At 37.1% G+C, this 17,672-nt stretch overlaps 1 long non-coding RNA gene across 1 annotated transcript; it reads left to right on the top strand.

Moving 5' to 3' along the window:
- Window positions 1-6,444: 6,444 nt before the first annotated feature.
- LOC129526508 (uncharacterized) lies at window positions 6,445-13,454 on the top strand. Its single transcript, XR_008671169.2, has 4 exons — window positions 6,445-6,746; window positions 8,955-9,058; window positions 10,352-10,465; window positions 13,338-13,454. It is a non-coding gene; the product is annotated as an uncharacterized lncRNA (long non-coding RNA).
- Window positions 13,455-17,672: the final 4,218 nt, after the last annotated feature.

Raw genomic sequence — 17,672 nt, 5'->3', positions numbered from 1 at the left:
CCTGGACAATTACAGGACTCAGTACATTTACTTCCCTTCTCTTGGAGTCATGGTCCTACCTCTTGTTCAATGTTTGGAAGTTGTTATGTTCTATATTTTGTTTGGTTTTCTAGTTGGATATGGTGGAAGGCAATCTCAGAGCACTTAATCTTTCATGGATAAAATCAGAACTCCCAAACTCTAACTTTTTAAGTACTTTTTATCAAAACTTTTTTCTTGGCTGGGCGCGGTGGCTCACGCCTGTAATCCCAGCACTTTGGGAGGCCAAGGCAGGCAGATCATGAGGTCAGGAGATCGAGACCATCCTGGCTAACATGGTGAAACCTCATCTCTACTAAAAATACAAAAAATTAGCCGGGTGTGGTGGTGGGTGCCTGTAGTTCTAGCTACTCAGGAGGCTGAGGCAGGAGAATGGCGTGAACCCAGGAGGCAGACCTTTCAGTGAGCGGAGATTGCACCACTGCACTCCAGCCTGGGTGACAGAGCGAGACTCTGTCTCAAAAAAAAAAAAACAACAACTTTTTTCTTCAGAAACAATCTATAATTTATACTTAGGAAAAAATAAGATCGTGCCCAAATATTAACTAGTTTATGCTTATCCCACCCAATTCCTTATTAATATGCCACATCTCCCCACTTTCCTACTTGAACTGATCTCAGGAGCCTCAAGTTATGAAACTTGGTTCATCTGTCAAATGGGGATAATAAAAGTATTCACAGTTTGTGGTGAAGATCAAATGAGATAAGTTATATAAAGCCTGGAATATAATAATTGTTCTGCAAAGGGCAACTATTAGTACTACTGAATGAATCACAGAAAGTGGAAATACTGATTTAGTTGAGTGAGATGGCAAGATTAGTGGGTCCATTTCCCTAAAAATAAACACAGACAATAACACACAAACACATTTTCAGCATAGTTTCATTTGGTGACAACTTTCAGTCCAACAGGCCTTGTTAACTTCTTTACAAAAGTTCCTCAAGAGTTCAAAGGTTCATTGAAATTGCATACCATTCAGTATTTTATGTTCTATAAATCGAATTTTAAAATAATAATTAAAACTAAATATGAGTTGCATAATTGTTATTGAAAATTGATGCCATAAAAATAACCAGTTCTAGTCATCTGAGTCCTAGGGATGTCAGAGTCTCAGAAGAGAGAGCACGGGAGGAAGGAAGGGCTAGGTTGGTCTTGAAATTGAATGATAAATCACAAAATTTGCACATCTCCTAAATCCTGAAAACAGAAGTAATGAAACTTGGTGTCTGTCTTTTGTAAATATTAAAATGCATTAATTATCTGTGGAACGTTTTGTTCTGGATTTTGATTTCAAGATACCATTGCTCTCATTTTGAAATAGCGTTCCCGTCAGATATTTGTATTGCTAGATCACAAGTATTCCTCAGGAATATGATCAGTCTCTTTTAAATATTCAGGCCTTTTTATTCCTTTACAGAGCAAAGATTTACTAAGTATCTGTATATTCCAGATACTCTGCTCAGTTCTTTCACATGCTAGATTATTTATATTGTTTTCTTACAACATAGATAGTCATTGCCATTTTATAGTTGAGGAAATTGGGGCCAAGAGAGGGGTTATGCTTTATATAAAATCACACAGCTATTAAGTAAAATTTCTAGAGAAATAGGACTGAGCTATTTATCCTTAAGGAACCCTTTCCTTTAGTTTCAAAAATATCTATTAAAAAATGAAGATGATGCCTCAGTCTCAAAAAGACCATGAAAACACAGGCTATAGTGGCAGATGGATGCCTTTACCAACTGTAAGAGAAATGGGAATGATGCTACCAGCCCCCAGTGAACTGAGATCAGTGAATTCACCCAGCATCTGATCCCAGGAAGATGACCTCAGGGGGTACTATGTTGCTTCTTCAAGAAGACTTCTGAAATTTGTCCCAATGTCTAAGGAATTAAAATGTGCTTTAAAGAAAGGGTAAAATTGAAGCATTTTACTTCCTATTTTGCTTCTGTCTATTTGCTCAGGAATTTTCCATAGAGGCTTGAACAAATAATTTACTACAGGGTTTATATATTCATGTAAATAACATTATTTCTCTAGAAGACTACACTCTTTGTTCTTTCAGATGCTGGAACATTTCTGTTTCCTCTTGCAGTTGGTTTAAAAGGATTTCGATGCAAATACATGGCAGCAAATATTCTGTAGTCTTCTCAAGCTCTTCCTTATACACTGAGTAAGAAGAAAACTGTGCTCCTGAACTTCGGTTCCCTGTTGCTTCCAGCAGGTGTAGGATTTGCCACTGCCAGAGACAAAACAGCTGCGCAGCATGAGTTCCTGCCAGAGAGATATACAGTCTGCCTTCGGCCAAGTGCTTTGAATTCACTGTGTGCTTTATGACCAGCTTTTCTGATTCTATTATTGTAAGTTGTGATTTCATCAGCTTTTGTTTTGTTTTGTTTTCCCTTTTGATTTACTTGAGGGGAAAACTCTTTTATCCCCCTTGATATGGTTTAGCATGATGGTTTTTGGTACATTGAGGCAGTTTGAAGTAATAGCTGAAAAATTTCAGGTGTTGATGCCATCAGCGTGTTCTGAGAGGAAATGGTGAGGGAGCAGGGAGCCTGGAAATAGCCCTGCCCTGAAATCATCCCCCAGGACTGCCCCTTGGTTGCGTGAGCTGTGCTGGAATGGAAGACCCCATTATGTGGGGAGTCCCTGTATCTGGAGGGACTCTCTGGCGGTAGACCTGTGACCAAAACCACTCAAAGTAGAAACACAAAAACTTATGCCTTCTTTCTCTATTTGTCTTAGTCCATTTGTACTGTTTTAACAAACTATCAGATACTAGGTAATTTATAAAGAACAGAAATTTATTTCTCACAGTTCCAGAGGCCGGGAAATCCAAGATCAAGGTGCCAGCGGGTTTTGTGTCTGGCGAGAGTCCAGTCTCTGCTTCCAAGATGGCACCTGAACATTGTGTCTTCGCCTGGTGGAAGGTAAAAGAGCAAAGGCGGGAGAATGTTGTATCCTCATATGAAGGAACAGCAGGAGAGCAAAGAAGGTCCTACACTAGTTCCCTCCAGCCTTTTTATAATGCACTAATCCATTCATGAGGGCAAATGCCTCATGACTTAATCACCTCCCAAATGGCCTCATCTCTTAATACCACCACAGTGGGGATTAAGTTTCAGCATGAATTTTGAAGAGGACACATTCAAACCATAGCACTATTGTAGGAAGTCAGCAAATACATTTTTATAAAATAAGCACACATTTTTCTTTATCCTTTATAAATTCTGATTCTGCCTGTGCCATGATAAATGATGCCACTGATATCCTCATGGACTCCAATGGACTCACTTAGCCCACAGACAGACATCGTCTTTCTTCCTATGGTAGACTGTGGAGGCTGTGCTACAATAAGGAAATGGCCCATTGCTTTTTCTGTAAGTAGAGTGCAAGTGCCTTTCCTGAACCACTGTTGAATGAACATGAATGTTCCTCTTACCACTCTAGCCATTCCTTTTCAGTCTCCTTTGCTGGTTCAGCCCCATCTCTCTGACCTCTAAATACAGGAGTGCTCCCAGGCTCGGTCTTTGGCCTTGTTTTCTTCTCTATCCACACTCATTGCATTGTTGACCTGATCCATCCTCAGAGCTCTGAAGACCACTTAAATAGTGATGCTTCACAGATTAGTATCTTTAGGAGGAAGCTTTTTCATGAATATCAGACTGATATGTTCAATTACTTACTCACATCTCCACTTGGACATCTAATTAACACCCAAACCCTAACATGTACAAAGCCAAGTTCCTGATATTTTCCCCAACCTTTGCTCCTGTAATCCTCTGCATCTCAGTAAAAGTCACACATGTTCTTCTAGATGCTCAGGTCAAAAGTAGTTAAGACTGACACTATCTTTCTTGCACACCCCATATATTATAAGCCATCAGCAAATCCTGACAACTTAGTCTTCAAAATGTATCCACAACCTGAACACTTCTTACCAGCTCTACTGCTCCCACCTTAGTCAAGCAACCATCATCTCTCGCTTGAATAAGCATGCAGCCTCTTAGTTTATCTCCATGCTTTCATTTTTTGTCTATGTCATTTGTCCAAAACACAGCAACAAGGACAATCTTATTAAAAGGTCAACTAAATCACACCACTCCTTAGCTCAAGATCTTCTGATGGCTTCTGATCTCACGCAGAGTAACATCCAAAGCCCTTTCCATGAGCTAGAGGGTCCTACACGACCTGCTCTCTTCTCCCCATTGCACTTCTGACCCTTTCCCCTACTACTCCTACTACCCTCTCCCTCTCCCTCTGTTCCAGTCCATTAGCCTGTCCTGCTCACTATTTCCACTTCAGAGTCACTGCACTTGTCTTTCTCTCTGCCTGCAATGCTCTTCCCCAGATATCATAATAGCTCCAAGTCCTTGCCCCAAGGCTTCAGTCACATGTCACCTCACATGGGAATAAAGACCAACCAAATTAGAACAGGCCACAGCTGTTTACTCAGAGCTTGCTATAGTGACTCAGAGTTGCTATAGCGACTATCACCTTGCTCAGGTGATAGTCAGCCACCATCAACTTTGAGTTCTTCCATTTTGGCAAGGACTCAAAGGCAGGCAGAGGAGTGGGAAAGCTTAGTAGTGGAAAAAAGGGAAGGCTTTCCGTACACTGGGATTGGAGGCTGTTGGTGTGGGGAAGCTGTAGGCAGGCTAACTAGGAGTGGGGCTCCCTATGGGATTGGTTAGAGCTGCATATTTGGCTTTCTCTGATTCGTCCTACATTGGAAAGGGGGACAAAAATCAGGAAAACTGTCAGTTATTAATCAAGTCCTAGCCACTTGGGGATGATTATTACAGAGGTTATTGTTCAGCTTCCTGAATTGTTATCAAAGATAGTAGTCTGACTTCTTATAAGTCTGACTCATAGGTTGCAGGTGGGCTTCCTGGGCTGTTTATTGTAGATGTCGATACTGGGGTTGTTTTTCTGGGCAGCTTGCTGCAGCTTGTGGCCCTGAGTTCTACTTTTTTATGTGGTCTGACCATTGTCCATCTGTATATTCAGTCTTTCACTTCTCAGGGAGGCATTCTCTGACAAGCTCACCTAAAATGCCAACTCTCCCCCACTCCCTTCCTTTGTGTTTATCCTTAATATGAGTCACTATCTATATACCTCATATTTTTTTATTTATCTTATTTATTGTATGCCTCTCCTTCTAGAATATAAACTACTTGAGAAAGGGAATTGGGGCTCTTTTAAAAATTATTGTATTCTAATACCTAGACCAGGTCTATCTGGCCCATTATAGAAAGTCAATGACTACTGCTGAAAAGAGCAATGAAATATTTATTAAGAATCTATTATTAAGGAGGAGCTACACTAGTTAATAACTTTACCATGGAGAAATCTGACAGTCACCACGTTAACCAAGTGATCAAGATTAATGTCACCAGGAATGAGTCATATTGATATTATGTACACCTTGATATTAAGTGATGAGATCACCACATCTTTTCTGTGGTTTTCTTCCCCCAAACCCATAGCTATGATCTAATTATTAGAAAAACATTCTTTGGGAGGCTAAGGTGGGTGGATCACGAGGTCAGGAGATCAAGACCATCCTGGCTAACACAGTGAAACCCCGTCTCTACTAAAAAAAAATACAAAAAATTAGCCGGGTGTGGTGGCGGGTGCCTGCAGTCCCAGCTACTTGGGAGGCTGAGGCAGGAGAATGGCATGAACCCAGGGGGCGGAGCTTGCAGTAAGCTGAGATCACGCCACTGCACTCTAGCCTGGGCAACAGAGCAAGACTCCATCTCAAAAGAAAAGAAAAGAAAAGAAAAGAAAAGAAAAGAAAAGAAAAGAAAAGAAAAGAAAAGAAAAGAAAAACATTAAACAAATACAAATTGTGGCACTTTCTGCAAAATACCTAGCCAGTCCATCCAGTACTCTTCAGAAGTGTCAAAGTCATGGAAGACAAGGAAAGAGAGAGAAAGTATCACAGATTGGAGAAGACAGTTAAATGCAATGTGGTGTCCTGGGTTAGATTTTGTAAAAGAAAAATGACACAGTTTTTCCATGGAACACTGATGAAGTCCAAACAAAATCTATATAATATTGGTTAATAATATATCGTTGGTTAATAATATATTGTATTAGTGTTAATTTCTTACTGTTGATCACTGCATCATGGTTATGTAAGATATGAATGTCAGGAAAAGCTGAAAGAATGGTATATAGAAACTGTACTAATTTTGCAATATTCTATAAATCTAAAATTATTTCAAAATGAAAGATTTTTTAATTAAAAATATTTGAATGAGAGAGAAAGGAGTTACATTAGGAACTGGTAGGGGTATTTCAACTCCACAGAACCATTCCAAATGCCTTTATTAAACATCACAATGCACTGAGCATTGTTGAAAATGCTAGTGATGGAATATCAAATAAAATTAAGGGCCTGAGTTATGGTCAGGTAGAAAGAAGGACACTATATGCTAAAGCTGCTATGATGGGCAACTGGGCAAGAAAAGGCAGAGGCAGAGAGTTTAATTGTATGGAGACAATTGGGTACAAGTAGGGTCAGTATCAGGAGAGGCTTCTTAAAGAAGGTGATGCTTGGGCTGATTCATGAGAGATGAGTGTTTACCTCATGAGGAGGAGCTTGATTGGATGAAGGGAGATGGAAGAGCATGGAGGACAGTACAGAAGCCCAGAGATAGGCAAGACAACTTCACCCAGGAAGCATATAAAAGTGAGTGCAGAATACCTCTGACACAGCAATGTCCTCCACCAAGCTGCACTGATTTCTGAAGACATATTTTCTCTGTTTGTTACACAACTTTAAAATTGATATTTTAGTCTTTTTAAATTTTGAATTAAACCAATATACTTGAATCTCATCTTTAAAGACAGACATGTGTCTAAAAGAATTCCAGTTACTCTTATATTTTGAAGTGTTTGTTCATAATTTAAAACTAGCTCATAATTTAAATCCTTATTGTGTTCAGATGGTATTTAATTTTTTGAACGACATTACTGAGGGGCTATTTAGGAAACTTTCCATTGCCGAGAGAGTGAAGTGATATATTTTCTCGAATGGCATTTTTGAATGTGTGGAGTGAGTATAAATTTTGCTGGTTTGTGGTCCCTGGAGCTACTGAAATGTGGTCTGAAGTGTATTGTAAGTATATATTTTAATTTTTTTGTATAATGTCATATTGTGACATCCTGAAAACCCTTTCTGGCTGAGGAGAGACTGCCCTTCTTGGGACTAGCCAATCTTTAAAGACAACAAATAACCTAGCCAGGAGTATGTCTTTGATATACAAACTAATCAATCTAGAGCCATACCTCCTCTATCTGGTTTATCCACCCCAGGAGGCAATATTCCTCTGACTTGATCATCCCAGAGCCAGGTGCCAGGCAACCACAGACCACTGCTATAGCTCCAAGCCCACCAGAACCACCAGAATTATTCAAATGAGCCAATCCTAGACTGTTTGCCCTGCCACAACTTGCATTTCTCTCAGAAACTGAAAACTGTGGCCTATACCTTCCCCTTGCTCCTATTTTCTGCATCCTGAGCACCATGGTGTTTTTCCCATGTGGCTGTGTCTGGTGCATGCTGTGCCTCTTGTTTAGTGGGGAACTGCATTAAAAACCTTCTTTCAATGGAATTAGGCTCACCATGCTGTCACTCAGTCACCTTAATACACTAAGACTTGGGCCCAATAAGTAGAGATCATTTATAAATCTCAATGGGATATAGACAACATTTTAACCAACTGAGTTTAATTCTGTTCATTGTTTTTGATTGTTATGGAATGCCAATTGATGCAATGAGAGTAGGCAATTATATCCCTAGTGATGAGAACTGTGAGAGGTGTGAGTTTAGTTAACCCCAGCCTGGTTTGAGACAGGTCAGGTGAGCCATCACCTAACAGGAGAGTGAAATGCTGGCCGCAAGGTGTATGGATCCTTTCTAGACCTGGGTAGGGGCAGTGTGGGGAAGCAGAAACACTTGTACCAAGTGTCACAGAAGTCCTTCCTCTCCTGCTGCCCCATAGATGAGAAATGTTCTGTTGGTTTGTGCACTGCTGGTTTGTATATAAGGAGGTCCCCTAATAGTATCAGAACTTCCTGTTTCCTTTGGCTGGAGCATTTGGGGCAATAAAGAACAATTCTTGAGACAAAAATGGAAGGCCACAGGAATTTCTGCTTCTATAGCCTGGTGATTTATTTGCTTTTGTTCTCCTTTGTATATCTCTGAGTCATCTGATCTCTGAGGATTAGAAAGGACATGGGGGCTGGGCATGGTGGCTCACGCTTATAATCCCAACACTTTGGAAAGCCAAGCTGGGTGGATGCCTTGAGCCTAGGACTTGGAGACCAGCCTGGGCAACATGGTGAAACCCCATCTCTACTAAAAATACAAAGAATCAGCTGGGTATGATAGGGCACACCTGTAATCCCAGCTACTTGGGAGGCTAAGGTGGGAGAATCACCTGAGCCTGGGAAATCAAGGCTGCAGTGAGCCGTGATTGCACCACTGCACTCCAGCCTAGGCAACAGGAGTGAGCCCCTGCACCCCCGCCCCCCGCAAAAAGAAAGAAATATAAAAGGGCCTGGGGGGGTCTTAACTTGTACCTGTATGCATTCTTTCATCCCACATTAATTTATATCCTTCATCAATATCTCAAGTGCTGCAATGATGGCTATAAATGATCAAGAAAGCAAAAAAAGCCCCTATTGACCTAGAATTTTCTGTAAGTGTCCAGCTAGATTATTATAAATTATGTATCTATTCATCACTGGCCTTTTCCTTTGATAATTTACTGAAAATTGGCCTGAGGCTTCAAATCATTTTGTACTGGTTTGAAAAAATATTTCAAGTAATTAGTTGCAGTTTACCATCTATCAATTGCCATCCCCACTCAAAACAATTCCTCCTGCCCCACAGCCACTCCAGTGGACAATGTCGTTCTCTTGGACCAGATGAATTCTGAAATCCAATCTAGTGTAGCCGTTGATTCATTTGGATAGAGAAGACAAGATTGAGAAACAGTAAGTTAAAATTCCTGATTGGTGGAAAATTATTTATAAATATATCAGTGCTTTATTATATTTGTTTAACAGTGGCATACTTAGCATTTGTACAGATTTCTTGAGGTACAATCAACATAGAGTAGACTGCACACATTTAAAATATACAATTTGATAAGTTTGATATGTATATACACACACCCTTAATCCATCACCTCCAAAGTTCCCTTATTCCTCTTTATAATCCCCGCCTCCCACCACTTTCTGCCCACTTCTAATCCCAGGCAACCACTGACCTGTGTTCTATAACTATAGTTTAATTTACATTCTCTAGAATTTCATTTACGTAGAATATATGCAGCATCTGCTCTTTTCTGATGGCTTCTTTTAGCATAATTATTTGGAAATTAACCCAGGTTGTTTTGTGTATCATTCCAACAGTATCCCAGTATACAGATGTATCACAATTTGTTTCTATTCTGTTTCTATGGTATTGTTTGATTCATTGCTTTAGAAAAAGGGCCAGAATTGAAGTAATTCAAGTTCTGTTTATTTATTTGCATCTTCATAATCCCCATCCTACTATTGTTTATGTAGAAAACATGGTTTAAATGCAGGGACACTAATAAATACAGGGGTTGTACCAAAGCAAGCGTAAAAGATTCAGAGCCATTGTAGGTTAACATGAGTCACTGAGGCTGCAAGGTAAAGACTCTCTGTAAAACAGGAGTTCTCCCAATTAACTTCCACATAGAACACAAGGTTTATTTAAGGCTAAAAAATAAAATGGGCTAATTTGAACTGTGTGTGTGTGTGTACATGCATGTATGTATCCACAAGTAACTATAGCAATTGTCTGGAACTTAAACCAACAAAAGCTATTTGGAGGGGGAGTATCTTATATCTGACATTATTTAGAATTGCCAACCCATGATGATAATTAAAAGGAAGCTGATTTTTAGTCAGTTTGTTTTTTCTTGTTTTAAAATTTTCTACAGGAAACATACCCCCTTATTACCTGCTTCTGAGGTACAGTACTTCCACAAATCTATTTTCAGTAATAAATCATATACTGTTTATTATTTATGAATTATGATACATTTATGGTTTTTAAACATATAATTACTAATATCAATATGAATCATTTAAAATTTCCAGTGTTCAACATTTTTTACATACCAATTGGCAATGTCATGTTTAAACCTAATATATTTATAACTAGTGATACTATAATAGTGATTATAATGGTAAATTTTATTACTGTTATTCAGTAGGACTAACAAAGCTCATCTGTAATGGTCTTATTATCTAAAGGTATAAAACAGAACACATAACTGCCTTCCTGTATGCCTCAGTGTCCTCAACAAAAGAGAAAGAAAGCCAGAAGAAAAGAAAGAGAAAGAGAGAGAGAGAGAGAACAAGAACGTGGTAGATATCATTTCTTCCATCAATTTGCATTGCTGTCATCACAGTGAAAATGTGCTGGTCTTTCATTTACATTTTTGTTGAGTGTCTTATTCAAATGAAAAGACTTTCAAATATGTGTAAACTAGAGTTTCTCACAAAAGGTGTTAAAATGTAGATTTTCATAGACATGAAATAAGAAAAGCTTTCTAGCTTCATTAATAGATGTAACTATAATTGCACATTGCCATTGGAATAAGAGGCAAAGTTAGCATTATTCTGACAAGACCAAGGATCTGAACAAATCCATAAAGAGAGACTAATGTGACCCAGCCACAAACCAGACATCTAACTCAGCTGGTCAGTTAGTCTACTGGTGTGTGCTGCCTTGATAAATGTTTCCCATCCCAGTGTTTCTCAAATCTGGATTAGATGCACTCCTACATACTCACATAGCATCCTCTATTTTCACTCCTAGAATAAAATTATACAATTGTATTGCAAAACCCTACTTATTTGTTTTCTTTCTCCAGTAAATATCAAGAACTATCTTCATTCATCAGTGTATCTCTGATGCAATACCTACCATGTAGCAGAGCTCAAAACATTCTTGTTAAAGAGAAAAATAAGTGTCTAACTTTTCACGAAAATGACTGAGCAGATGGTTTGCTATAACCCTTTTCCATGCAGGAAATGATTTAAAGTGCTTGACTGACTAATGGTGGCTCAGTAATATCATCTTTAAGTCTAAAATAACACACATCACCAATGAGGAGTGCTTAAATCACATCCTACCAAACACCGTCATCACCGATAAATTTTTTTAAGGTCATGTCTTTATTGAACTATATCCAGTTTGCTGAAGAAAAAAAAAAACAATATTGGAGGGAAAACAGATAGAAGGCAAGCTTTCTTTTTTCTTTTATAATTAACCATGAAGAGACGCATTTGTTTGCCCAAGCATTCTAAATATTGCCTACATGGTTTTTGGAATATTTTATTTCTCCTTTGAAATCATTTTTAAAAAGAAAAGCATTGCTTCTGAGAGTTATGAAATCTCAAAGGCAGTTACAAATTCATTTATCACTTTAGTGCAGGAAGATAAACAAGGGTATTGAGCAAAGACACTCCATTATGCTGTAGCAGAGCTACATTTTAGCTTTGGCTTTGACTTTACTTGAGGATTCTGTGCTAATAGAAACATTGATCTTATTTCCAACATTGCTTTCCAGCATTCTCCTAAGATGCAAATGCCTCTTCAGCTTTTGTATTTGTCTCTAGGCATGGAGAATTAAATCCACCTTGTGGTTATGCATAAACATCACTGCTTATTGGATGCTTTTCTTGATCACCATGCTGATCACACTTCACAGCAGACAGCCAATCATAGCCCTCCTCAAAGTGTGCTGTAATTGTTTATATGTTTGAATAAGTGGACTGTAATATGTGTGAGGTTTCCTTCAACTCACATAGAATTTTCATAAACTTGCCTGGGTAGAATCAGCTCACAAGAAAATGAATTAGAGCCCTAAAAGCAGGAAATAAATCCAATAGTCTAAAGTAGTTTCTACATATTTCTTCTGCCCTTTCAAAGAGAACTTAAAAGAATTCAATCTATCTTTTTTATATTAGGTCAATCTAATCTCTTTTAATTGAATTCAAGATAATTCAACCTAACTCTCTCCATTTACTATTATACTTCTGTTAGACAATTTTCCTCATGTACTTATTTGTTCCTTTAACACATTTTACTTACAGTCTTCCTTTAACCCACTTAAAAAAGATACTAATACAAATATACTACAGCCCGACTATCAAGAAGCTTGAAGCACAGTGGAGAGGACATGCACAAAAACTGCAGTACAAACAGCCTGTACAAGTAGACACTTAGACACAGGGTGTTCCACAAGCCTGGAGGAAAGCACAGAAATCTTGCTGATTGTGGGTTGGCTAGTTATGCTTGCCAGGGAAATCTTCCAAGAGGAGCTAATGCTTGAGCTGTATCTAAAGGCTGAGTAGGGATTTTCTGTCTGGATAAGGTAGGAAGGGGAATACAGACAAAGAGTATCACATAGGAGGTCTTGGAGAGCACAGTATGCTTTGAAAACAGGTGAAGTATGTGTCAGGAAAAGTTTGGAAGTTAGCTTGACATGTAACTGGGGACAAAAGCATGAAGGGCCTTGTATCCCTGCTGGGTAGTTTTGAACTTGATCTTATGGGGAATCGATGGTCAATGCAATATTTAAGCACAACTGGGACATATTCAATTTGCATCTTAGAATGATCACTTTAACATAAACATATAGCAATGTTTTGCAAAGAAAATTTCTAGGGAACTTTGTATATTAAAAGTCATGACTTAAAATTATTTCTGGTCAAATAAACTTTGGAAATGATAGGTTAAGCATACTTAACAATTTTTAAGACTTGTCAAAAATCTTTAACTTCCCTATCTTTGTTTTGTTTCTCCAAGAAAAAGAATATGCAACTTTTCCCAAGCCCATTTCATGAAGAAATCTTTGGATTTTTCTCTCACCAAATATCTCATGGGATTAAGGTTCCAAGTAGACACCTTGGAAAATGCAGGTGTATAGGATAAATTGGGGAGTTTCAGTGAAGTCAATGAGATCACTTAGAAGAATATTATATGAGTTCTATAAGGAGATTAACAGTAGTAAGAGATTAGCAGTGGTAAGGGCATGGAAAAGACAAACCAAACGAAGTTCGGTTATAGGAATGGCAAGAAAGGCCACAATGGTCCCAGGCTTGGTTTGGTGAATCACTTTGATCCCTGAGGTACCGACTTCTTAGAGTCTCAGAACTTAACCTGCTGGAACTTTGTTAGAAGGGGCTACTTTAATCCTAAATTTAACATCTCCCTTCTTTCTAACATAAGGAAATCGAGTTCCCAATATGACTGATCAGGATCAAGAATCATCAGCTCTCCACGCTTTTCATATTTTCCCTGGAGAAGAGCCAGGATGTGAATATTTATAAACACTGAATAATCACCAAACAAGGTATGTTTGTCTTTGGATTATATTTCTTTGCTGGTATTTGAATAGAGCTCCATGTGACATTTAGGGAACTGATGATGCTCTAATAAAACTAATGAAGTCCACTGTCAAGACTTGCTCTGAAGGAGCTGGAAAGCTGCCTAGCATTTTTATCTTGTCCAGCTGAGTTCCTTCTCATTTCCTGCTCTGCGCTGGGGAGAGAGAGCAGCACCTTCCAGGCAAGGCTGCCTGAGTTCGCACTGGGCACAATGCTTTTTCTCAGTTCAGTCTATGAGGCACATAACATCTTTCGGGAAGGGGATCAAGGGATAATTATGTATTTTGGCTTTAGTAGAATTTTGTCATGGCTATGCAATTATTCCTTCAAGTGGCCACTTTTAGGAATATTGGGTGCTAAATGATTGCATATTGTTATAGTTTCTATTGTAAATATGTATATGAAAGGGCATTTAAAATCCAGTAGCAAACCACTAGTAAATTTCTGTGATTTTAGTTGAAATGATACACAATCTTTCTTTCTGAGCACAGTGGACACAGAAGAAATATTTTTCGGTGCTCTTCTTCCTGCTCCAAAGAACCGCATCAACAGACCCGTGTCAGTGCTCTTACTCACTGGCCGAATGGGACTTTGATCCTGCCACAGTTAAGATCAAAGGGTTGAGATGCCTTTGAAACGACTCTCCAGTCATGAATTCCACATTTGAAATATCTTGATGTCATAGTCTCCCGGCTGTTCTCTCTGCTCTGTGTTTTCTGGTAGCTTTCAATTTCCTCTGACAAAAATATTATTTTGCATAGTGTATCCCGGGCATTTTCATTCATTGGTGGCAGTTTCTGAAGGGTGTTAATCGGAATACAAGCCACTTTCCTTGGCTGTTAAAAATTACTGAAAGTCAAAGACAATCAACTTACTCTATTCTCATGCATTTTCCATTCTGGTAAAAATGTTTATGACTTGCTTTTACTCAAGATTAATAAGAAGGCAAGGGAACTATTATTGAGACACACCCGATTCACTCAAGGATCTGCAATCTTCATACTAAAGGACTTAATTTGGTTTCTCATTGGGAAGGAAGAAAGGGAGGGAGGGAGAAAAGAAAGGACTGTCTGTAAATATTGAGAAAGGAAGTATAAGAACTAAGAAGCAAAAACATTCTAGGAAACAGCCCTTGTACACCAGGAAAAACATTTCACATTGTTATTCCATAAACCTTGAATCACTTCTTTTTAGTCAATACATTATTAAAATGAATATCTTCCCTACTTAGAAAAAATGCTTTTTTAAAAAAAACTATCAATTTTTTATCAAGAAACGTAAAATCTTTAATTATTTTGAAATGTTTTACTTCATTTTCTGGATGATCATGGCTATACCTAAAAAAGAAACTGAAGCAAATAGGTGAATATTTTCAAAATTTAGCTGTTAATTAAATGGTTACACTTAGGAATGCTTCTCAGCCTCCATAGGTTAAACTTATTCTGGAGTCATTGACAAAAAGTGTGTGTTTCATGACTGAACGTTATTCAATACCTGGATTAAATACAGCCTGTCTATAAAAATTTTCCAAATTCCTAATCTACAGGGGGAAAATTGTGCCTGACCTATTTTGGGTTTATATTCCACCTGGGAGTATCCATAGATAAATACACAGAAAGATATATAGATAGCATTAATTATACTTATTGCAAAACTGAAATGCATGTCTATATCTATAGGAAACTACCTCTAGATGTTCCACAATGACAGGAATGAATCATTCCTACTTCTATCCCCTGTGCCTAAACAGAGCCTAGCACCATAGTAAGTATTATATGTGATAGGTCATTTACTTTTTAAACATGTAGTGAAATAAATGATTAGATATACTTGGTATGATCACAACTGTAAAGTTATCTTTTTATAAATTTTTGTCATAAATTTATAATTTTTACATTAAAAATATTACTACGTGTATTACTACATATATTAGTCAATATACTAACACATCTATTAGTCAATATATTACTACATATATTAGTCAATATATTTATACATATATTGAATGTATTAGTCCTCTTTATTTTATGTCTGTTTTCCATCTGGAACCATATAGGGAGAATACATCTTCCTTGATGGATCTTTCTATGACTATGACATCAAAATATTTCAAAGTTTTATCTCCATTAGCATGGAAAAACTGAATTATCTTTCATCTCCTAAAACACAACACTTACAAATATTCTGAACTATTTTGGACACCTTAACAAAATGAATACAAATTCTGAGCACATAAAATGGTGAATTATTTTCAAATCCAAGCTTTTAAACTTTCAAAGTGTTGAGCTTCTCTCTCATTTCTTGTTTGAAGTAGACTTTAAGAAGGCAGAGTTGTTGGAACAATTAGAAATATTTTTACAATATCAAGGTGTGATATGAATTAAAATTGTTATGCCAGAGAAGCTCCTGAACTGTTTTCCTCTCTTTACATATAGAGAAAATAAGAATCATTTTCTAAAAGCAAAAGAAAATGATGATATCAGGAAAAGACCTGAGAGATTAAGAGACACAGAATAGCTAGATAAATGTAAGAAAAACTTGGTAAAGATGCTATGAACTGTACTAAGTAGTACAGTAGCACTAACCTCATGTGACACTGAACACTTAAAACAATGTTGTCCAATCTGAGCTGGACAACAAGTATAAAAATACACATTAGATTCTAAAGATGTAGTGCAAAACAATGTAAAATATTTTATTAACAATTATATTACGCTGAAACGGTAATATTTTGGATATATTGGATTAAATGACATATATCTTTTAAAGAACCATAGAAATATATTTTGTAAATTAAAGGAAAGATGATGTACTTACATGTTAAAATATATATTTATTATTACAATTAATTTCATATATTTCTTTTTCTTCTCTTTAGTGTGGTAATCAGAAAATTTCAAGCTACATGTATAACTCACACTGTAGTTCCTTTAAACAGCACCACTGTATGGAATCATTTTTTCTTTTCTAATTTTTATTTAGTTTAAATTGGTCTTTAATTAAATGGACTTCAGCTTTTAAGCAGCACAGAGGCTTGATATTTGTAAATGCCTTTCTATTATAATATCCTCTGGATACATTATAAGAAGCACATTTTAAAATTTATTGATGAGTTTGCAAGACAGCATATAAAACACCTACAAGGAGGAGAAAAAAAAAAAAGAAAAATAAGCTGAAAGCAAATGAGTGAGTAATAACCTCCTAACTTGAATCTGTTTCTGTCCTCAGGGCAAGAGGAGAGCTTGGGAGATGAGCCATTTCAGGAGGGCTGGGGTGAAAGCAAGCCCTGGTGCCACTCAAAGTGGAGAAGCTGGAGGTGAGAAGTGCACCGGGTCGGGAGCCACGAAGCTGACTATACTACTGTGAAAAAAATAGGCCAGGAAAAAACCTACCTCTCTGAAAGAAAGACCCTTCAAGGAAAATGTATTCTCCCCATATGGTTCCAGAGGGAAAACAGACATACAATAAAGAGGACTAATACATTCAATATATGTATTAATATATTGATGGATATATGTGGGTAGGTATTGACTAATAGATGTGTTAATATATTGACTAATATATGTATTAATATATGTAGTAATATTTTAATGTAAAAATTATAAATTTATAACAAAAATGTATAAAAAATTGGTATAAATAAGCCACATTGGGAATTTTTAAAAAGAGGACATAATTACAGAGGTAGCAGAGATTATAAAATTCAGAAAGAATACTGTGAACAACTATGTATCATTAAATTTTAAAATTCAATTAAAAGATCAGAGGCCTAGCAGGAATAACTTACCAAATCAGGCTCAAAAAGAAATAAAAAGCCTGAAGAATCTTATAATAATTAGATAAATTAAGTCAGTAGTTTAAAACCTTCCCACAAGGAAAGGATCAAGCTGTGAGTCCTTCCCACCTTTTAAGAAATGAATTATTCTAATATTTTACATATTCTTTTAGGGAATTATGAAAAAGGAATTCTTTGTAAGTCATTTTATGAGATTATATTAACCTTGATCTCAAAACCTCGCAAAGACAGTATGAGAAAGGAAAGTTATGATACAATCTCACTCATTAATCTGTATGTGAAAATTCTAAACAAACTGTTAGCAAATCCAGCAATAAGTTTTTCAAAACAAAATCCTCATCAAGTTGAGTTAATGCCAAGACTACATATCCTACAATTTCA

The sequence above is a fragment of the Gorilla gorilla genome, chromosome 14 (genome assembly GCF_029281585.2).
Source record: "Gorilla gorilla gorilla isolate KB3781 chromosome 14, NHGRI_mGorGor1-v2.1_pri, whole genome shotgun sequence".
In the NCBI taxonomy this organism is placed as follows: Eukaryota; Metazoa; Chordata; class Mammalia; order Primates; family Hominidae; genus Gorilla; species Gorilla gorilla.
Note: the sequence above shows the minus strand (reverse complement) of the source record. Positions and strands in the feature narration are given on the sequence as shown.